Below are 25,044 nucleotides of genomic sequence, written 5' to 3' on the forward strand. Positions count from 1 at the left end.
GAAATAAAAATTTAATAAGGAGTTATGTTTTATCAATATGCTCACCAGCATCTGTTATTTTTTCGTCTTTTTAATAATAGCCATTGTGACCAGGGTAAGATGATATCTCATTGTGGTTTTCACTTACATTTCCTGGATGTTTAGTGATATTGAGCATTGTTTCATAGACCTTTTGGCAATTTTTATGTCCGCTTTTGAGAAATGTGTATTTATGTCCTTTGCCTACTTTTTGTGGGATTATTGTTTTTTTTTTTTGCTATTGAGTTGTTTGAGTATTTTGTATATTCCAGATATTAATCCCTTCTTGAATGAATAGTTTGCAAATATTTTCTTCTTTCAAAAGATGGTCTCTTCACTCTGTTGATTGTTTACTTTGCTGTGCAGAAGCTTTTTAGTTTAATATAGACCCATTTATCAATTTTCGTTTTTGTGGTCTGTGCTTTTGAGGTCTTAGTCATAAAATATGTGCCTAAACCAATGTCCTATAAGTTTACCGTAGGTTTTCTTCTAGTAGTTTTATAGTTTTGGGTCTTACATTTAGGTCTTTAATCCATTTTGAGTTGAATTTCTTATAGGATGAGAGATAGAAGTCTAGTCTCATTATTCTGCATATGAATGTCCAGTTTTCCCAGCACCATTTATTGAAGAGGGTGTCCCTTTCCCAATGTATGTTCTTGAGAACTTTGTTGCAAATCAGTTGGCTGTGAATACGTGGATTTATTTCTGGGTTTTCTATTCCATTTCATTGATCCATGTGTCTATTTTTATACCAAGATCATGCTGTTTTGGTTAATACCCTTGTGATACTTGTTAATACTCAAAATGTTACTTTCAGAAACATTTTGAAATCAGGTAGTGAGATGTTTCCACTTTTTCCCTCAAGATTGCTTTGGTTTTTTGAGCTCCTTTTTGGCTCTATATACATTTTAAGATTTTTTTCTATTTCTGTGAAAATGTCATTAGTATTTTGATAGGGTTGTGTTGGATCTGTAGATTGCTTTGGGTCATGTGGCCATTTTAACAGTATTAATTCTTCTTATCCATGAGCATGGGATGTCTTTTTGTTTGTTTCCTCTTCAATTTCTGTCATTAGTGTTTTTTAGGTTTCCTTATAGATGTCTTTCACCTCCATGGTTAAATTTAATCCTAGGTATTTTATTTTTTTTGTAGCTGCTGTAAATGGGATTATCTTCTTGATTTCTTTTAGCTAGTTCATTATTGGTGTATAGAAACAATACCAACTTCTGTATTTGGATTTTGTATCCTGCAACATTACTGAATTTACTTATCAATTCTAAAAGTTATTTGCTGGAGTGTTTAGGTTTTTCTAAATATATAATCACGTTGTCTACAAAGAGGGACAATTTGACTTCCTCTTTCTAATTTGTATGCCTTTTATTTTTTTCTCTTGCCTGATTGCTTTGGTTGTAACAGGGTTTTTATCATGAAATATTTTTAGATTTTATCAAATGTTTATTCTGCATCTATTGAGATGATCATGTGGCTTTCAGTCTTAATTCTATTGATGTGATGTATCATGTTTATTGATTTGCATATGTTGAACCATCCTTGCAATCCTGGTATAAATCCCATCTGATCATGGCGTATTAACTTTTGGATGTCTTGTTGAATTCAGTTTGCTAGTATTTTGTTGAGAATTTTTGCATCTATATTTATCAGAGATATTGGTCTATAGTTTTCAATTTTTGGAAATAATTTGAGGAGAATTAGTGCTAGTTTTTCTTATAAGTTTGGTAGAATTGGGCAATAAAATAATCAATGCTGGGCTTTTTGTTTGAAAGTATTTTCATTATTATTCAATCTTGTTACTCATTATTGGTCTGTCCAGATTTTCTATTTCTTTCTGATTCAATTTTGGTAGGCTGTAAATCTCTAGGAATTTATCAATTTCCTCTAGGCTTTTCAATTTGTTAGCATATAGTTGTCAATAATGCTCTCTGATAACTTTTTATATTTTTGTGAAATCAGTTATGTCTACTTTTTCATTTTTGATTTTATTTTGGCTTTCTCTACTTTTTTCCTGCATAGTCTACCTATTGGCTTACTGATTTTGTTTATCTTTTCAAAAAACCAACTTTTTGTTTCATTGATCCTTTGTATGTTTTTAGCCCCTATGTTTCATTCTGCTCTGATCCTTATTATTTCTTTTCTTCTACTAATTTTTGTGGTTTGTTCTTGCCTTTCTAGTTCCTTGAGGTGCATCATTAAGTTCTTTATATGAAATATTTTTACTTTTTTGATATAGGCATTTATTTCTGCAAACTTTATTCTTAGGACTGTTTTAGCTGTATCCCATAGGTTTTTAGTATGCTGTTTTTCCATTTTCATTTGTTTTAAGAATTTTTTTGATTTTTTTCTTAATTTCTTCATTGACCCACTGGTCCTTCAGGAGCATGTTATTTGTACAGTTTCCAAAATTAATTTTGTTATTGATTTATAGTTTTATTCCACTGTGGTCTGAGAAAATATTTGATATAATGTCAAATTTTTAAAAATTGGTTTATTTCAAAAGACCTGTCTTCAAGTTCTAAGAGTCCTTCTTCTGCTTGTTCTAGTCTATTATTGAAGTCCCTGATAATTTTTTTACTTCATTCATTGAATCCTTCAGTTCCAGGATTTCTGTTTGGTTCTTTTTTATATATCTCTCTCTGCTGAATTTCTCACTCATAACCTAAGTTATTTTTCTGATGTCTTTGTATTGTTTATCTGTGCTCTGTTGCATCTCACTGAGCTTCTTTAATATTATTTTGCATTCTTTTTCTGGCATCCCATAAATTTCTGTTTCATTGAAATCTATTGCTGGGAAATTATTGTGTTCCTTTAGAGGTGTCATATTTTCTTATTTTTTCGTGTGTGTGTCTGTGTGTCTGTGTGTATGTGTGTCTGTGTCCTTACATTGATGCCTGGACATCTGGTATAACAGTGGCTTCTCCCACTTTTTTGGATTGGCTTTTTTTGCAGAAGATTTTTTTCATGAAGATGTATCTATAGTTTTGGTTGGGTGGAACACTTTAGCTTTGATTTGTGGTGTGTGCAGTAGTTTATTCTCTGTATGATTTGTTAGGCTGTAAACAGTGTCAGTTGTGTCTGTGATTTCCTTTGTGTTGTAGGCTGTGGTTGTTAGTGGAAGCTGTGCTGCCCAGTCTTCAGGCCCCAGTGGTGGAAGCATGGGCCAGTCTCTCCTGTTTTTGAGACCTTGGGTGTCAGTGACTCCAAATAGGTTGATTCTTGGTTTGCTTAGGTCCTGGCAGTGGCAGGGTTGGACTCAGCAGGTGGGCAGGTCTTTAGTTCCCTGGATGGTGTGCATAGCCTGGATAATGGCAGCAGCAGTGGTGGGACAACTCTTTGAAGCATCACATGTTGGTGTTAATGGTAGCTGCAATGGGCTTGACAGGCCAGTTTTCAGCCTCTATTATGGCATATTCTGCTAGGTGCTTGCTTTGGTGGTAGTGACAGGCTATGTGGGTTCATCCTCAGGCCCTCAGGAGGAGTGTGTAGATGTTAGCAGTGGTGTACGGGGTGAGGCAATTCCCAGGCTCCTGGATGTTGTGCTTAGTCACTCAGGAGGTAGTGTCCAGCTGGGTGGGCCTGTCCTCAGGCCCTCTGTTGGTGTGCTCAGGTGCTGGCTGTAGTGGTCAGCATAGAGTGATCCCTAGACCCCTGGTGGAGTGCTTGGGTGCCTGCAACAGTTGCAGCAGTTGAGGTGCGGAAAGCCTGTAAAGACAGGGGCATAAGTGAGTGTGCTGCAGCTCTGCTGCCAGTGGGGAGATGTGGAGATATCTTGGCTGCAGCCACAGGCAGGCAGTTCTTAGGTTCTGGGGAGTGTAAACTTCAGCCGCTGGGGCCAGTGGCAATGGCAACAGCAGTGGCAGCAATGGGAAAAGCCAGTCCTCAGGGGGCATTCAAGTGAACGGTGGCCCTGCTTCTTTGGCCCATAGCCACCTCAGCAGTGGGTGCAGTGCAGTGGGCATTTGCACAGCCTGTTTTTCGGGCTTGTGTGTGGCAGTCCTGTTGCTGAGGATGAGGGTTGCTGTTTATGCAACGCCCAAGTGGTTCTCAGGCTCTAGGGAGTGTGCACTTTGGTTCCCTTTGTCCTGGGGGCAGTCTCTCCAAGGAGTAAGACTCAGTTTGTGCTAGAATTCTGGGGACCCTACTACTCCACTGGGTGCCACCAGCATTGTGCTAATGCAGCCCTCCAGGTGAATGTGAGAGGATGTTAGTGGGGCTCCAGGGATATAGCAATGCAAGAGCTTTTGGGTCCCAGGGAAGCATGCAGTATGGTGTTGGACTCTCAAAATGGCACCATGCTGCATCTGCTTAGTGCAGCAAGGGAATAATCTCATGGATAAAATGTTATTGGAGTGCCACTTGGGAGGATCTTCAACATGGCTCACTAGAAGACATCTGGCACTTACCATAGAGGGTGTTTGGGATCCAGCATAAGCTCCCTCTGTAGAGTAAAGCCATCACATAGTCCCCAGCAGCTTCCTATGTTAGTCATAGGGCCCATGAGGATCAAGGAGTTCTCCTGTGGCTAGGGTTACAAGAGTTCATGGTAAACATATGGATTGCTGGGGATCTGTCACTTTCTTTTTTCCCATATGGGGGAGGCTTTCTAGGCTCCCAGCCAAGCTTGGCCAACCTGGCTGCCTCACTTCCCTCTGCTTCTGTGCCTCAGGTATTTCCTCACTTCTCTGTTGAATTCCAGTGTTGTCTCTTAGATGCTGTATTAAAAGTGACATTATCTAATTGCTATTTTATTTCTTTGTAGAGGAGGTAAGTGCCAGATGTCTTCTAGTCTGCCATATTGAAGCCCCTGTCAAGTGGCAGTCCAATGATATTTTATCTATGATATTATTCCCTTGTATTTTCACCTCTTAGGGGAGATTTATCCATTAGGCACAGTAAGTACAGTATCAAGGGTCCATGAAAACATTAACATTTTAAATGCTTTTAAAATCAGAAGGAAAAGATAAATATACTAATAATAAATACCTAGTAATAAATCCACCATGGATTATACATCTTTATATCAATGTTTGTGGTAAAATATAATTTTTAGTTGTATTTTGCCTAGTTAGTTTGTTTCAATGGAAGAAGGGGCCCATGAAAGCCAAAGTTTCAGGGCCTATGAAACTTATAAAGCAATCCTGAATCTCCATTTTCCTGTTTTAATTTTGGTTTCCCCAAAAGCAGAACCTAAGACAAGGCTCTACAGGCAGCTTTTTTGGGAAGTTATCTAAGAAACAGATGTGAGGGTCTGGGATGAGACAGAGAAAGAGGAAAAGCCAATAAAAGCATGTGTTCTCAAGGTCATTGATGTGGGCAACATGATTCAGTTTCACCAGGACCTCCATTTCTCTTGATGCATAGAATGCCTTCCAGTGTTCCTGGACATCTGAAGGATAGGCAGCTGGGATATTTATCCACTGACTTCTGTTCTCCATTTGTTGAGCTTTGCTCCTAGAGGCTGTAAATTCTCTTCCACAGGGCTTGCATAAATGCTGGGTGTCCCAACACTGGAGCAGGCCCTGAAGAGGAAAATGTAAAGTGCTTGTTAAAGGTGAGATGCTTGTTAGCGTGAGAGTGAGGTTGCATGGCTGAACAGAGTTGAAGCTGAAATGAGAGAGGGGACAACGTCATGTGACTCAAAGTGATGTAACTCAAAACACCAAGAATCTGATTCAGTTCCCCTGGAATTAATTTCACATTATCACCATTCTCCCATACCATTTTATTTGTACATATGCAAGAGCTCATTTTGCATTCATCTATGTTTCATGTATCACATAGTTCTTTTTGTTCTTGAAATATAAATTCCTTGTGGAATTCCTCATACTTAATACATATTGTTGATTTAATTTAAATAAGGGAGTCCTGAACTTGGATTTAGGAAGACTAAATTCGGTTCCCTCTCTAAAACCAACATGCTGTATGATCTAGGGCAACTCCCTCAGTCTACTTTAGGTTTCATAACTATATCCACGAAATTAGAAACTTGGACAATATCTTACCCAAGGACTCTTCTGGGAGGGGTATATGGTTTGATTATTCCCATCCACCTTGCTTCATTCAGCATTACAGAGCTCCAACTACATTCCAGGCCCAGTACTAGTTGCTAGGTTTATAGAGATAAATGCAACACAGCCTTACTGTGCAGGAATCTGCATCTCTTCAAAGAAAGAGACATATGAAGAATTATAGCAGTGTGACAAAAGTAAGCACAGAGGGATAGGGACGCACAATGGTATCTGTAACCAAACTTGCGGTGTCAAGAGGAATTCTTGCAGAGATCACAGCTGAGTTGATTCTTAAAGGATGTTACTTAAAGGATAAGTAATGGCAAGAGTATGAGGAGGACACCTCATACAGAGTTTGTTCAAGAAAGGGGACATCTTTCTCAAGCCTGAGGACAGCTGGGTGAAGAGAGAAAATAGATGTTCTTAAGGCCTTCTAAATTTTGAGCCTCTGATGTATTTCAGTGCTACATTTTGTCTTCTTGAGGGCAATTGTTTGGTACGCTCACGTAAAAGTTTTAATGCATGTGCTAGGCTCAATATTGGGAAAGGAAAACAAGTTATATGGACAAACTATGGTGCCCAAGGCAGGAGACAAGTTTTTCTATGTTTGCTGGCAAAGAAGATTTACCGAACTATTTTATATTTATTATTAGGCAGCACTGTGGAAATGGATTTTTAAAAACCTACAGCCACAGGCTAATGGAGAGAAGAGGATATATTTGCCACTAGACAGGTCTTCAGCCAATTTATGTATGTTAAATCAGTCCAATGTTCCTCTCCTTGATCATAATGAGTATATTTCTTTGGAGAAATCAAAGTCCCTATTATTTTCTCCCTATTTATGGTGATAAGATATTTGTGTTACTCCAGGTAAAGTGCCCCAGAAACGGCTTGTAGAAGCAGCCCTTCACACTAAGTGCACCATGGGAAGAATATGTTACAGGAATCCCAATCCTCTGGATATAAATGTTGACATTTTGCCCTTCCTGTTTGGCATGAGTAATCGATCACCTATAATTTTACCTCACGGAATCATTTTCTGCTTTAGGCAGAAATGTTCTTTGCTGATAAACATCCCACTACACATAAGTGTCATCCTGAAAGGTTCTCTTTTTGGAGAAATGGCCAAGAGCCCCTCTATTTCAATAATTTTCTTTACTAAAGAAGAGAAACAAATGACAAAACTCGACAAAGTGGTGGCTGGAACACGGTCTTCTCAATGTTTCTTGGAAGGATGAAACAGGAGAATGCCAGAGGGAGAATTTATTACTTGTAAGGATGCTCATTTCTTAGAAAAGTTTGGTTTATAATCTGAAATTTGGTATTGACTACAGGTATGGACATGGATTCATTGTTGCTGATGCCAATTCTGGGCATGTAATAACTACTCAAAACTAAACCTGGCCACTACCATTTTTTAATTGTACTGTGGATCTTTTAGTCTTAGTTTAAGCTGCCCCTTTGACTTTATGGGAAGGAAACAGAATAAAGGAAGGAACATGCTTAATTAGACTATACTAAGTGCATTGGCCATTTCATTAGTTCTTTTACTAATGACTGGAGTAAGTATTTTACACATGCTGTCAAATTAACACACATTCATGAAAAACATTGAGTCATATACTGTGAAGATTAAAAATCATATCATGCAATCTTCACCACAATTTCAGGAAGTTAGGCATTTCATCATCCAAAGTTTGAAAATGAGCAAGTAAGAGTTTAAATCAAATGCCTAAGTTCACATAATTTGCAAGTGATGAAGCTGAGATCTGAATTCAGGTTTATCTGACTCCAAAGCTCATGTTTAGGGCCTCACGGACAACACTGTAGTCATCCAGTAAATGCTTGTAAAACTAAACTTTTGTGGAAGTAATAATGGTGGACCCATTGAAGATGGCCCAGGGTACAAAGGAGTCATCCTCCTCAAAATCCCACTCTTTCCCCATCCATTGGTTTATTTATCAAACACTTCCTGAGTTTATATTCTTGTCAATATACTGTGTTATGAGACTCAGATATGAACTTATCTCTGGACAGCCTTAATCCTAGATGACCTAGTTGGGAAAATAGAAAGACAAATAATTATTACACAGTAGTCTATATACCAATTCAGGAATATTTATGGTGATCTATGACTGAATAGTAATTACCCTAAACTTAGTGTCTTAAAACAGTAGTTTTCTTATCTCTTATGATTCTTGAGGTATTGGACTCAGCTTGGGTTCTCTTGTGTTTTTGCAGTCCAATGGTGGTTGAGACTAAGATCATCTGAGGCTTTCTTTACTTACACATCTAGTTTCTGGGATGAATGGAACCATTGTTAGATAGTCTGACAGATATCTATTTCTTCACATGGATTCTCCATATGGTTAGCTTAAAATTTCTTATAGCATGACAGTCTCATGTAGATAAATATTTCTGGTGACTGGCTTCCCTTGAATTAAACCTTCCAAGAGACAAGGTTGGAAGCTGCAAGGCTTTTTCTTAGTAAACCTCTGAAGCCACACAGTTTTTCTTCCACTGCATTCTGTTTGTTACCAGTGAGTCCCAATCCTGCTCAGATTCAAGGGGTGGGTCTATAAAAGAGCACAAATACTGACAGGCATTGTTCTTTGTTGTGTTGGGGGCGTGCATCTTTGGAGACCAGCTCCTATATTTACCAAGGGCTTTGAGATCCGTATAAAGCAACAGACCAACTCTACCCTAAGGCACAAGAAGTCCAGGCTGAGAAGACTTTTGACAAAGGTGAGGTAGGACTTACAAGTCAAGAGGCTAGAGTTTGGTCCCCCAAGTAATTGGATTGAACAATGGCGTGTGTTTAGTGGGATGGGGTATGTGGAGAGTGGCATAGAGGGTACAGAGATTACCAATAGGTGTCTGCTTCCTGGCCATGCAAGAAATGCAGACTTTATAAAGAAGGGAATAGGAATCATTGAAAGGTTTAAAGCAACCAAAGAGTACCAAGATGAGTGCTGCATATTAGAAAGATAACTCTCTGGTTGCAGTGTGGACGATAGACATAAGAAGTCAATAATGGAGTCAGGGAAACATGCAAATGAGAGAAAATGGTGGGCAAAGGACATGGACAGACTTTTCAAAAGAAGACATAAGTGCAGCCAACAAGCATATGGAAAAATGTTCAACATCACTAATCATTAGAGAAATACAAATCAGAGCTACAATGTAAAACCATCTGATACCAGCCCGAATGACTGTTATTAAAAAGTTAAAAAAATAACAGATGCTGGTGAGATTGTGGAGAAAAGGGAATGCTTATACATTGTTGGTGGGAATGTAAATTAGTTTAGCCATTGTGGAAAGTAGTTTGTTGATTTCTCCAGGAACTTAAAATACAATTACCATTAAACCCAGCAATCTATTGGTTACATACCCAAAGGAATGTAAATCATTCTACCCTAGAGACACATGCATACATATGTTCATTGCAGCACCATTTACAATAGCAAACACATGGAATCCAATGTCCATCAGCAGTAGATTAGGTAAAGAAAATGTGGTACATGTAGACCATGGAGTACTACACAGCCATAAAAAAGAACAAGATTATGTCCTTTGTAGCAACATGGATGGAGCTGGAGGCCATTATCCTAAGCAATCCTACCACACAGACATAAAACCAGATACCACATGTTGTCACCTATAAGTCACAGCTAAACACTGAGCACACATGGACACAAAGAAGGGAACAATAGACTCTGGGGCTTACTTGAGGCTGGAGGATGGGAGGAGAGTGAGGACTGAAAAGCTACCCATGCGGTATTAGGCTTATTACCTGGGTGATTAAATAATGAGTACACCAAACTCCAGTGACATGTGATTTACCTGTACAACAAACCTGTACATGCACCCCTGAACCTAAAAGTTAAAAATAAATAGGGTCATTGTGTAAGATTAAGTTGAATTGTAGAGTAACATTTAACAGAGGTGTGAAAGTGTAGCATGTGCTAAGATGCATAGACTTTGAACTCTGGAATATGACTGCTTGGTTTTAATCCCTGACACGACCTATGTACCCTTGGGCAACTTGCTTAATCTTCTGTACCTCAGTTTCCCTATCTATAAATGTGAGAATAATAGCCCCTATCCAAAAACAGTTTTTGTGAAGAGCAAATTAATTATTTTTACTACAGTATAAAAACACCACAGGATCAATTCTGTCCATTATGTTCACTGATATATTCACAGCACCTAACTAGATTCTCAATAAACATTTTTGAATGAATACATGTAAAATGATTGGAACAACAACTGACACAATTTTACTCCTAGAAATTTATCCTAAAAATATACTCACAATAATTTAAGCCAATGTAAATAAGAGATTATTAATTACATAAATAGCAATAGCTTACTTGAACAAGAAAAGTTTGGGAAAGAATATATGCTTATATACATACATTTATCAAAAGGAGACTGTATAAGCAAATTATGGCTTAGTCATACAATGAAATACTATGCATCACTAAGAAAATAAGGGAACTTGATATGTACAGTTAAAGAATGATCTCCAACATATGTGAAAAAGTAAGGTACAGAAAAAAGCAAAGTGTAGAAAAATATCAAGGTGCTAGTGCATATAGTATGTTATCATTTGTAGAGGAATGTATATGCATATATGTGAATATTTATGTATATACCTATATATGTGCACACACACACAATCTCTGGTAGGGTTCACAGAAATTTGGCAACAATGTTTGCCTCTGGGGAAGGGATATGGTTCTCTGGGCTCAGGAGTGGGAAGAAGACTGATGCTAGACTCTTGATATTTGTTTTATGTGCAAGGTAAATGAACCCTGTTTAAAATGAATCAAACAGTTTATCATTTCTAAAGGAATAATTGATATCAAAAAACAGTTGAGTACATAAGGTCATGCGAGAGGCTGGGTGTGTTTTCAAGTGTCTAAGAGAGCCACATGGCATCTTGCTGAAAGTATGTGTGTGGACACAGGGCTGAAAAAAATGTGGCATTTTTCTGCACAAGGGGGCATCATGCCTTCAACTGGTAAATCCCCTGTGAATTGACCTCTAAAGATTGATTACGGTTCAGCATTCCACTCCTTTGGCTTGGAAAATTAGATTGAATACCATTATTAGTTTTGATTATCGACCTGAATTTTCTGTATACTCACGTAGCAGGCAGATAGCCTCTAGTATTTCACAAGTAATCTCATGGAAGTTTGCTTTCTTAAGGGGATGGAGGATGCTAAGAGTAGGCCAGTAGTGCCTACTATGTGCCAGGAACCCTGCTGGGTAGTTGACTTATACATCACATCAGTTAACCCTCTCACTACCTCCTTGAGTGGTCATTATTATCTCCATTTAAACAAGAAACAGTCTTAGATGGTTAAATAAATTGTCCATGGACATACAAGTGTATATGACAAGAGAGAAGTCATATGACACATGCTATTGACTATGCCTGAGCTCGTGAATCATTAATATTATCATAGCATTTTTTTTGAGGAGGAAAACCTTAGACATCATCTCAACTTGGGTAGGTCACTCATATTTTATAGGTAAGGATGGTGTGGCCCATAGATGGGAAGAGAGTTATTCATGTCACAAAGGGGATGGTGCAGGTTAGGGCCACATTCTAAGTCTTTAGATGCTTAGCCCAGGATCTCTTTGGGTTTTATTTTTTCAGTTCTTTCTAAAGTTGGATCCCAACAAAACCTAACAAAGGCTGCATTACTCTTGGATCTGGTCTTAAAGACCCTGAAATGGCTCCTCTATTTGTTCTGGGATCCCTTATTTTTGAGTCCCCATGTTCATCATTGGTAACTTGGCCTGTGCATGTAGAAGTGACCTACCAATTTTTATAAATAGCATTTCAAGCTGTCTTTAAATTAGAAGTATCTGGTGAGAAAAGATTGGTTTTTATTTGCTTTGGAATTTCTGGACTTCTTTGTTTTGTGTCAGGCATGACTGTAGGTACTCATCCTGGCTTGCCTAAATGAGTAATTATCTGGCATTCATTTAAAAGGGCTGTATAGAACCCAGAGGCAGTGCCACATTGATGTATGGATTACCAGTAGAATGTGAGAGCTACAAGTTAGAAAGTTTTATTGCTTCCGTGATACTCAGGGTTCTAAGATGATCCCCAAGATTCCTACCCTTCAGTGTATGCACCATGTATAATCTCTTCCTTTTGACTGTGGGCAGGACATAAGAATATTATGTATGTCACTCTCATAATTATGTTACACTATATGGGAATGATAATTAGATTTTATAGATGTAATTAAGGCCTCTAATAAGTTTGACTTTGAGTTAATCAAAAGGGAGATTACTTGGGTAGGCCTGACCTAATCAGGAAAGCCCCTTAAAAGGAAGGCCTAGGCCTTCCTAGAGGTTAGACAAATTGTCCTGATGGCTTTGGGTTGTACAGCCAAAAGTAAATGAATTCTTCTAACAATCATGTAAGTTTGGGAGAAGACCCTAAGCTCAGATAAGACGATAGACTGGATTGACACCTTGATTACAGCCTTGTGAGACTGAGCAGAGGACCCAGCTAAGCTGTTCTCAGAATTCTGCTCTACAAAAATTGTGGGATACTAAATGGGTTTTAAGCTTCTAAGTTAGTGGAAATGTGTTAGCCTAAAAAACTAATATATTCCTCGTGTTTGTGGAAAGAATTTACACTCCGCTTTTTGTGGTTGATCAGTGGTCCTACACATGATTTCTTCCATTTTTTGTTCCTACTTAAACTTGAATTTTTTTAGGTGAGAATCTTCAAGAACAAGAACCTTTAGGTGCCTTTGTATAATATTCGTCACAATAGCAAAGACTTGGAACCAACCCAAATGTCCAACAATGATAGACTGGATTAAGAAAATGTGGCACATATACGCCATGGAATACTATGCAGCCATGGAAAATGATGAGTTCGTGTCCTCTGTAGGGACATGGATGAAACTGGAAACCATCATTCTCAGCAAACTATCGCAAGGACAAAAAAACAAACACCGCATGTTCTCACTCATAGGTGGGAACTGAACAATGAGAACACATGGACACCGGAAGGGGAACATCACACACCGGGGACTGTTGTGGGGTGGGGGGAAGGGGAGGGATAGCATTAGGAGATATACCTAATGCTAAATGACAAGTTAATGTGTGCAGCACACCAACATGGCACATGTATACATATGTAACAAACCTGCACATTGTGCACATGTACCCTAAAACTTAAAGTATAATAATAATAAAATTAACAAAAATTTGTCAAATGACTTAATTTCCTTCTGCCTTCCTTCATTCATCTGTGAAACATGAATAACTCTGGTTGATGTGTCAGCTGGCTTATTAAGTGGCACTCAGTTGGAAGTTGGGCTGGTCAGAGGCTTTTACAAACTAAATAATCTATGGGGTTTATGGGATGTTTGGGCAGCTGTTGTGGATTGTAAAGAGAACTAGGTTTGGAATCCAAAGAGCTTCATTTCCATTTATTCTCCTATGTAAGAGCTGTACGACCTTAGGCAAACCGCTGAACTTTTCTGATTCTTAGTTTTTCCATGTGTAGAGTGAGGGATAATAATAGGCTAGTGGTGAGGACATTGCATGACTCATGTTGTCACCTTCAGTTTGCTTTAAAATTGTCTAAGTCAGTTCCTCTCTCGTAAACTTTGAAGGGCCCTAACTCTCTTGATCCCTCGGATTCTTGTAACTCAGAAAGGAAGCTTTGCAAATGGGAAATCATTGAGAATGGTAAATATTCAGGTGACAAACACAACGAAAAATTTCCATTTTCTTTCATGAGCAAAATGTCACCCTATTCTGCTTCAATGAAGAATAAAGAAATTTGAATAAAATGTCAGTTTTTTTTTCTGAACTAATTTGGGAATCATAATGACATGCACAGTCTCAGCTGAACACATGAATATTTATAATTAAAAATGAAATTGTCCCTTTTTTCAGAGTGTGACGGTGAACAAAAATCCCCAGGGGTGTCCTGGGCCAGAAGAGCTATTTGTTTTAAGAAAAATTCTAAGATAGAGAAGGAAAACAAAGCAGAACAAAACAAAAACAAACCAGAAAACACAATGGAAGCCATCTGAGGGTTGGTAAAACACAGTTAGACTCACAGTTATTCCTCACAGTTAGACTGATGGTGTCCCTTCCATCCCCTCCACATGGCTTACTCGTGGAGAACACAGAAACTGTCAGTCACCCTGTGAGGGAAGGAGCTTTGAGGACAAGTCCTGAGTGTTTGCTCCCCTACTCCCCTTCCCTGCCTCTGTCCAGCATTTTAATGTGCACACATACATTTCCTTTTCCAGACATACTGGAGTTCTTCAAAATTAACTATAGTGGGGCAGACATGTATTAAATACATAAAATGAGAAAACAGGGTGCTCCTACAGGGATTGAACCTTTAATTAGTAGTTACTATGTCCATGTTATAGATGAACAAACTGAGATCGACAGATGTGTTTGCCTGTTAGTGACATGTTTGGTTATTCCTTTCATTATAATTTTTAATTTTCATTTTTAGTCGGAGGACCCCTTCAGGATGTTTCCTTATACTCAGCACAGATAGAGAACCACTTTGATGTTGAGGAAGAAATAAACAGGCTGTAGGTCTGGGGTCTGGACTATGTGGCCTTGGGCAAAGCTCCAGTTTCTGGATCCTTACCCTTGTTTGGACAATTTTGTAGTTGAACTCAATGACAATTAAAAAGTTTCTTCTAGCTCTGAAGTCTGTGGCTGTGATTCCTCCCTCTTCCTGTACCAGCTTTCCAAACATTAGAAAGATGCTATTGTTCTGTGAAAGGAAAATAAAATCTCGGGACCCTAAAAATCACTAAGCCAAAGGGAAAAGTCAAGCTAGGAACTGCGCCAGGTAAACCTGCCTCCCATTTTATTCCCAAGTAGGATGGCTACAAGGATTTTTAAAAAGCTACATGCCTCCTCACAATTTGCCCACAAGAAAATTCCTTGTGGGCCTTAAGATCTTTACCCTAAAATAATTCTGTTGAATTTCACCCTGGCAATGTAAATTAACAGCTTATCTTCACAGGTGTGGGACAAAGGATGGAACTTAAAGTCATCCCTCTGTTCACTTGAGACAAACGCATATCTGATTGCTTCCTCTGCCTCACTGTTTATGTAAAAATGCAGATTCACTGAGCCAGACTAAGGCATAAGTGACTATTCCTCTACCCGCCTCTCACATGTAAATTGTGTATTTAGTGAAAGGCTGACCAAAGACCCCAAATAATACAACCTTTTGTCTTTTACCTACTTATGACCTGGAAGCCTCCCCTTACCCCCACTGCAAGTTGTCCCATCCTTCCTGATCAAATCAATGTAAATCTTACATGTATTAACAGATGTATTATGTCTCCCTACATTGTATAAAACCAAGCTGTACCCTGACCACCTTGGGGGCATGTCGTCAGGACCTCCTGAGGCTATGTAACTGGTGCATCCTTAACCTTGGCAAAATAAACTTTCTAAATTGATAGAGACTTGTCTCAGATATGTTTAGGTTCACAGTTCTTTTCTCTGCGCCTGGCAGAGGAAATCATTTTTGGGAGGAAAGCCAAGGTTTATGTCACTTAGAACTTTTCACCCTAAATAATCTTTCCTGCTTTTCCCTTAAACCCAGGGAAGCAATTATTTTTGCTCAGCCTTGGTAAAGTTGAGGAACCACTAAACTGATCTGTTCTGGATTATTGAGCTTAATTGAGCTTAATCAAGATACATCTTTCTTTGTTGAAAAGGTAGAGAAGTTTGATGCTTAACAGCTCGACAGTTTCTTCTAGAAGCCTTGGAAAACTTGGTTTTATTTTCTCTCTTTTTCATGTACTTGCTTCTTTGGAGTTAATGGTTTCTTCCTGTAACAGTGCCATAATCAACCTTCCTGGACACCACCCACATCCATTATCTCAGTGACAGTGCCTTAATTGAAATGACATCTTAGAATTATTTCTTTAAAATTCATTGTTTAATTCAGTAAATTTAGTATTAATTAACGCCAACTGCCCTGGTGTTTTGGTCTCCCATTTGTCACTCTCTCAGCTCATGGAGCAGTACAAGAAATAATAGGTCTATTTCATTTTACAGGACTTATTTTACTTTACAATTCAGATTTGCTAGTGTAGCAATAATGGAAATTCAAAATGTCTTGGTATTTTGTAATGATCATACTTGGAAAAAAGAAAGCAAGGGAAGAGAAGAGGAGAATGAGAAAAAGGAGGAAGAGGAAGAGGAGGAAGGCTGGTGGTCAGATTCTACTCATCAGTGGAGGAGCTTTGGTGCTGAGGAAAGTACCGGAAGTCAAGGTGGGGGTGTACAAATGTCAGTCGTGGCTCCTTGGGTAATGTCAGACAGCTATATGCTTCAAAAGCCTTGTTCCATTTGCATAATATTCAAAATGAGACTCTGTGTGTGTGTGCCCGCAAGTACAGTTAACTATTTTTCAGCCCTGTGGGAAAATATGTTGTAGTTAAATAATGTTATAACAAAGAGTTATCATGCGTCTTGTTAATATAATACAAATTTTCTAAGAATTAGATTATTTTGGGAACGTAGCTATTGAGTCTTAGTGGTTAAATGTGGTCTTAGGTTGGTTTTCCCAGAAGACTCTGAGATAAGGATTTGAGAACAAGTAGCTTATTTCAAGGGTGATCAAAGGAAGCATTCAAAGACAAGACATGAAAGAGAAAAACAGCCCCAAAATATATACCTTTTAGTCAGTTACACCATGGGCAATTGGGGCTCAACCCTACTGGGGAGCTTTGGGAGATGATGCAGAACTCACCTTCAAGTATGCCACCTGAAGGCTGAGGAAGCTTGGTATTTATCCTCCAGCTTCCACTTGTTATTACTGAGGGCTGCTTCCGGGAGCACCAAAATTGTGGAACTTATGGCCTGCCCAATTTGTGGGTGGCAAAATAAACTCTTTGGGCTTGCTTTAAATTGCAACATGTATGTACTAGCAAGATGAGTGCAAAGAAATAGAGGTGGAACACTAGCAACATCTACTTATGTGTAATAATTCATGGATAGTCAGGCTCAATTATCATCTGAGGTTAGAACTGGAGGCTGCCACACTGTGGGATAGACTACTTTGGGGTCCAGGTTACCATGAGGGGTGCACATACTCATCATACTTTAATATTTCTCAGCCAGGTACAATTTATCTATGTGTAGTGGATATGGCAGATGTTCTGCCCAGATCCCCTTTACTCAGAGCCTTGACTTAGCCCTGCATTGTGAAAGAGGGTAGCTTGTTTAACCTGTAACAGCAGTCATCTGTTTTTACATTAAGTGGTGCTAATGATCTGTCTATGCTTCTTGGCTTCATAGGTCACAGTGTTTGGACACCGCATGAACATGCCAATTTCCTGTGTTGTAATATTTTTATGCACTTTAAGAAGACCACCAGAAACAGCAGAGTGAGTGAATGAGTGAGTGAAATTCCTGTCTATGTATTTAGGTTAGAGTGGGTAATATGAAGCCACAGACGGAAAGGAAATGAACACCTTTTAAATGAGGAAGATCTTATTATCCCCATTTTAATATTATCTCCATTTATAGAAGAAAACTGAAGCCCAGATAATCTCATTAACTTGCACAATATCACAACCTGTCTGTCGGTAGATTTGGGATTTGAATCAGGCCTTACTAGACACAAGGATCACTTTTTAACAATCACATCACACTGTCCCCAAATGACAAGACATCATACTTCCTATTTGACTGGAATCTTGAAGTAAGGGGAGAAATTGTTGCAGCCATAGCACCTTTATTTCCAAGGGTTCTGTAACATTAGAATATTGTCAATGGCTCTGGCCAACAAAACATTGGGAATTGGCTCTAGTTCCTTTCATTTCTATTGATAATGTGATCTTCAGTTCACCTGAGCACATGAAATCTTCCTAAACTTAGTGATGTTTTCTGATTGGCAGGTGTGACTAACACATATCAGTGCAATGGCTCTGGAACTCTTTCCTTATAGAGACTGATCATCTTGATTCTCAGGCTGAGTACAATTAAACCTTCTCTCATTTACAACTTAGAAAGGTCTCACAATACCTGGGAGCCAATGTAATGCACGCCTTAATCATCAGTATAATATCAAGAAAGATTTCTTTGCCATAGGGCCTGTTGAAAATACACTGTCAGACAAGAAACCTGGTCTCCCCATGAAGCTTCCATGTGTTTGAACCTGGAGGGCTCTAACAACATGGGGTCTTCCGATCGTTTGAAGGAGTGATTGTGTTTATTTGCTCTGTATCCTTTACTTGACTTTCATTTAAATTCCACAAACATTTTCTGAACACCTACCAAGTGCCAGGCACCGCACTAGACCCTGGGGAAATTACAAAGTAAAGAAGACCTTGTCCTACTTTCATTCTTGCAGAAGAGCCCAGCATATAAACAAACAAGTATTTATTGCACTTTGCAGAAAGAATTAGGGCTAATTAGTTATTCCTGTACCTAGTGTTGGGAGCCCAGGACAAGGTGTTAATTCTGACAGCAGGGGATATGGAAGTGATGTTGAGGGATGAGCATGGTGTTGATAAACAAGGAAAGGAGCTAGATTTATCTTTGCGGGCAACAATACAAAACAGGAAGCAACATTCTTCAATTGTTTTCATACATAGTTTTGTCTGTAGGTTAGTACGCATAGATAATATGTGTGTGTGTGTGCATATATGTGTGTCTGTGTATGTATGTGTAGGAAAGAGTCACTGAGATGCAAAGAGAACTATTTCACATCTGGCCAGCCATAGGATGTTTATCACTAGTTTTCTGTGACTTGGGCTTAAAGGCCAACCTCTTACCTGCAAGACATAGAGAAAGCCATGACAGCATGATTATACTAATATTTCTGATCATCTGCAAAACTTATCATGTGGCAATCACCTGGACTTAAAATCTCCTGTTGTGATTTGGTTGTTAGCACAGCCCAAATAGGCTGCTCTCATTTTATTGTTTTAGTTTGCCAGACCCAGGCTGTGTTTATATTGAGGAGAGAAATAATTTTTTCCCATTAAAATGATTTGCAGCAACTGCCACTCTGCACTTCTGCAGGTTCATTTTGAAAGGATTTGGTAGAATCTGTTTGTTAGCAGGAAAAGAAAAGAGCAATATTGCCCCAGTTTTCACCACAGAGAGTAATGGGAAGTGACAGCCTAGGGCAGGCTGAAGTGGTGACAGCAGAAATAGTTCAGTGGTAAATGAGGAGGAGAATGATATTTATTGAACACCTGCTATGTTCCAGGCACAACTCTAAGCATGTTTTATGTATTGTTTCATTAACTCTGTAAAGATAAAATGGAATTATGCATGCAAAAATGTTTTATAATATGCTCTACGAATGTTAGGTATAATTAATATTTTCCTATACTGTAAAGCCTTCTAAGATTCACTTGAGACCAGTCTCTTCTGTTTTCAAATGTTAATCTACGTTGAAGCAGCATCAGGTCAGTTTTCTCTTATGAATAACTTCTAAGTAAGAAAAAGGTGATGAGAGAAGCAGATGGATTGACTCTTGAGATAGGAGAATGAAAATGTGTGCTGAAAGGGTTTATTATTTAGATTTTTGTTTTTGATTCTTCCTTTGGCTTTGACCTTATGAACTGCTGCTAGAGCAGCCAATGTGGTATCAGAAGTGAGCAGCCCTTTTATTCTGCTCTCCACTCCCATCATGGCTGAAGACGTGTAGCAATAGGGAGTTGGACTTGCCCTTCTAGTAAAGGTAAATGGCTTCCTGACCCACAAGTTGTGATAAAACACTGTAGACAATTTCATTAGACATTCCAGCCCTATTAGACCTCAGTAGACCTCAGTATATCTCAGTGTCCAGATATAAAAAATCTGCTGGTTGAGAAATGGCCAGTGGAAAACAAACCACTCATTCCAGATTTTAAAGGGGCTGATACTCAAGTTTCTGCCCTGGGACCAGAAACAATTGACTTCTTGTTCTACTAGGAAGGAATGGCTGATATTGCACCATTTAAACCTCCTAGTGTTGGACGTATCTCAGAGCCAGTCTATCTTTTACTGCATCCCTTCCCAGAACAAGAGCTAAAATGGTTTAATAAACTGTGCAATATATATACATACATATATACATACATATATATGCTATACACATATATATATGCACACGCACGTGCGCGCACACACACACACACACACACAAACACACACACACAATGAAGGCACAAAAGAGAAACTGGAAGAACCAGAGGCAAATCTCATTTCCTTTTATTTCTATTTTACATCAGCTTCTTTCACTATGTATCTTGACTGATCTTCAGCAGCTTTCACTATTTGAAGCCAAGTCTAAATTCCTTAGTAAGATGCCTGGTCAAATGCTTTATCAAGCCTACAACCTTATCTCTCAATAATTTCCTTTGCTTACCTTACACTGTAGCCCCATTATATTTCTCCAGATTCCTAGCAGGCCCCATGTCTTCTCTCCTTCATGCTTTCATCTTAATGTTCTTAGTGTCTATGGTATCTTCTTCTTCATACATCTAAATCTCACTCTTCCTTTTACTTCCCTCTCAAGTGCTATCCAGCCAAGAAGCCTTTTCAGCTACCTCCTCTCTTCTCTCCAGCTAATAATGACCCTTATTCCTCTGAAATATGTCACGCTCAGAGCACTTCACCCAAAGCACTTGACCTTTGTTATTGCAGACTCCACATAGGTGGTATTTGATTCATATCAATGTATACATCATCATCTTCTTAAAGAGAGCATTTTTACTACTTACTCATTTTTCAAGACAAATCTTCACATGGCTTTTTACAATCCTGCCTTATTTGATCTGAATTAGATCTCATGACCATTTGGGACTGCATTCGATACTGTATTTTAATCTCATGATTGAGGAGAGACATAGAGAGTAGGTGCCTTTGAGTCAGACCTGGTTGCCAATCCCAGCCCTTAGTGATCTCGGACAAGTTATCCTACCCTTTAAAACCTCAGTTTCTGCTCTTCAGATGAATACAATGACTCTCTGCATGGGTAGTTACTATAGTAGATTGAATAGTAACCCTGAAAAAATAAAATGTGTGTCCACATCCCAATCCCCAGAACATGTGAATGTCACCTTATTTGGGAAAGAAGTCTTTGTAGATGTAATCGAGTTAAGGATCTTGAGATAGACAGATCATCCTGGATGATCCAGATATGTCTTAAATCTAATGATAAGTGTTCTTATACTGCATACGCAAAGGAGAAGTCAGACTCAGAGAAGGCAATGGGAATACATAGACAAAGACTGGAGTGATGTGATCACAGGCCAAAGAAGCCAGCGACCACCAGAAACCAGAAGCAGCACAGAATATGTTCTCCCCTAGAGCCTCTGTAGAGACTGCAGCCTTGCTGAAACCTTGATTGTGGACATCTGACCTTCAAAACTATAAGAGATTAATTTTTGTTGTTTTAAACCACCAATTGTGTGGCAATTTTTTACAGAATCAAAATACAGTTATGTTTCTATCTGTCTATCCTATGAACCTGACAGCTCATGAAGGAAGGAACCTTCCTTCCCTCAAACTGCCAATCCCTGGGGCTAGCTCAGTGTTTGGAACAATAATATATGTTTGATAAATAGTACAGAGCATATTTTCTGCTTAGCCCTTTAAATGACCATGTGGAATTGAGATTTTATCACTAAAAAGGAAAGAAAACTTAAAAAAAGATTAGAGAAGGATTTAGAGGAAGAAAATCTCTTCATTTAAGACTTTATGCTCCAAACTGTTTTTTTTTAATTCATTTATTATCAGTCCCAAAAAACCAGGACAGTCTGAATGTATAATTTAGATCAGAGACAATGGAATTTATCTCCTTTTCCTTTAGTCGTCAATTAGCATTTATCAGGTGCCTACTCTGTGCAGAGGCCTATACAGTATTAGGCTGTCTTAGTATCCACATTTCAGTGTCTTGACTGATGATCAACTACTTATTCCTGTGACTTACATGGAGAATGTCCATCCCCTTCTAGGAATACTCCACCCAGTTCTAGTGGGCTAGAACCTTGTCCATGGTGCTGAATAGATGTGATGTGCCTATCAGAATGATCACAGCACAGCCAGCCTAGTAGCTTTATATAAAATATACAGGCATAACAGCAGAAGGGTGGGTCATTTTAGTAAGATGTTTGCTTACATAAAGAAGTATTACATAAAGAAGGATTTACAGAACTCTACAAATATCTCATTCATGCATCTTTCATCTGAATGTTTATTAAGTCAATCTTCTGTATCAGACACTCTGCTAGGTGTTGGAGAAAAATGGACCTTATGATGAAAGTGTCCTCAGTTTAGTGAGGGAGAGAAATGCACATAATAGAAAAGGCTAGTATTAAAACAGACAGGTCTAAATTACTGAGGACAATGGGGGAATAGCCAAAGAAGCACAAAAAAACTGGGATGTGTTTTGTTTCCATTCTTTTGTTCATTTCTTCACTCATTCATTCCTTCATTCAACATCACTTGCCTTGTAAAGTAGCAAAGTTTTCAGTCCTTGTGGGTGACTTGAGCCCTGGTAGCCAGATGATCTCTCATGGAATGCTTTCTGCAGTAATTGCGAGTTTGACATTGATAGTATTTAATTCCCTTACAGTTTAAGATTCTAGATTTTCATCATGTAGAGTGAAAGAAACAGAAGAGAACAAAAGAAGGGAAGATAATTTATATCTACTGTAAAATACTAGCTCCTCTATTAATAGTATTTCATCGAATATTTCCAAAAAGCCTATGTAATCTGATAGTATTTTCTGATTTTACAAGTAAGGCAGATGATACATTGTGACTACATGTCCCCACCAAATCTCATGTTGAATTGTAATCCCTGATGTTGGAGGTGGGGCCTGGTGGGAGATGTTTGGGTCATGGGGGCAAATCCTTCATGGCTTGATGTTATCCTCATGATAGTGAGTGAATTCTTGCAAGATCTGGTTGTTGTAAAGTGTGACAGCTCCTCCTCCCTGAATCTTTCTATTCATCCTGCTTTTGCCATGTGATATGCCTGCTCCCCCCTTCACCTTCCACCGTAACTGTAAGCTTCAGAGGCCTCCCTAAAAGCTGAGCACATGCCAGCACCATGGTTTCTGTAAAGCTTAAAGAACCATGAGCCAATTAAACCTATTTTGTTTATAAATCACCCAGTCTCAGGTATTTCTTTATAGCAATGCAAGAACAGCCTAATACAAGAGAAGATACTAAGATTACATAACTTTCTGAAAGTCACATAATCAGCAAATGGAGAAGTTGAGATTCCAAAAGTGTCTTATTGAATCCAAAGCCTGAAGATACCCTGAAATTTTCTCACACAATCAGACTGGGATTTCATTTTATGTACTATGTTACAAGTGATGCCAGGGTATAATTAGGTCATTCCCACACCTTAATTACTAAGCCCCTTTGGTTTGTAAGCTATGATGTACTGACCACTATAGATGCTGCCATATAATGTGAATGTCCAAATGCTGTCAGTCACAGGCTTGAGGAGGAGAATTCACTGTTGTTAGCTTTTTCTAAGAAAGAGGACCTGGTATTAATCTCTAGGTAGCACTGGGCTCAGTGACAGCTGTCCTAAATTGTAACTTTTTCTGTTTTTACTGAAATAACTCATCATGATATTCTATTTGTCACTTGTCAAGGAAATCAATATAGTCTAGAACTGTTACCTCGCCAGGATCTGTATTGGACTATTTATGGTCAAAGGCAAGTTTACCAACAGAGTAGGAGGGGCAAAGCAGATAAAAGGATCTGGATCTTTCTTGTAAATATTGAGTGGCTTGTGTGTCCCTTGGAAAACTAAGGCATAGAGGACATTTACAAAGGGAGGGGGACTGGAAAAGAGGAAATGAAAGACCTTTTTAAAAATAAGGACAATTATATTTGCTTGGTAGAGCTGTTGTGAGGATTAAACAGGATATTATACATTGTATAGTGTTGAGTATAGTGCCTGGCACAAAGCAGATAGTGAATGAGTCATATCCATTATTAGGCACTGGAGAGGAAGAAAGATAAAAAGACCATAAGTAAAAATAACATCCACAGCAATAGCACAGAATTCTTCAGTGCCGGGAGTGAAAAGAAGTAAGTCGCCAACGTGAAAAATAGAGATAGTATCCTTTGTTTCCGTTGGTTATTAAGGTGTTTCATTCATTTAAACATTTGTCAAGCAGGAAACACTGTGCTAGGTACTGAGGAGATGGAGACAAGTAAGAAATGATGTTTGCCTGCAAGACTTCAAGTCTAGTTGAGGAAACAGAGATAAACATATAATTGTATTGTAGTTTGCTGAATGAGAAAGATACAATGATGGTGATGTACACTCCATGAGCACAGGATCCATATGTACATTTGCTTGCAATCTTTTCCTCTTACACCCATCACAGTGCCAGGCACATGGAAAACCCTCAATCAGTATCAGTTGAATGAATAAATATTGAGTGAAAGAATAAGGGAATATGCTAGGGTGGTGAATTAAGGCTATGCTGAGACAAAAATATTTGAGCTAAGATACCTGATGTCTGAATATTGAGTATTGGGGTGGATGAGGATGGTTGTGTGCATGTGTTGTGAGAGTGGGGGGTATGGATAAAGAGATGCCAAATCCATGGGGAAAGTGTAGGAAAGACACGGTGGCATGAAACAGCAGGGACCACACGAGAATAGAGAACATTTGGGAGCATAGGCAGCACTGGGAATGAAGCCGAAGTGGTAGATAGTAGCAGATTAAAATATAAGCAGATTCTACTGATTTGTTCATTCCTTCACTTAAAAGGTATCCACTGAGTGCTTACCATGTATGGAGACTATTAATAGGTTTTGACAATAACACGTTGACCAAACCAGGCAAAATTTCTTATCTCATGGAGCATGCATTCTCATGAGACAAACAGCAAAAACCATTTAAAACGTTTAGTATGTTGAATTGTAATTAGTAATACGGAGAAAAGTAAATCCTGAAAGAAGGGGTATGGAGGATGGCTGAGAAAAA

The sequence above is a fragment of the Pan paniscus genome, chromosome 2, assembly GCF_029289425.2.
Source record: "Pan paniscus chromosome 2, NHGRI_mPanPan1-v2.0_pri, whole genome shotgun sequence".
Taxonomy (NCBI): domain Eukaryota; kingdom Metazoa; phylum Chordata; class Mammalia; order Primates; family Hominidae; genus Pan; species Pan paniscus.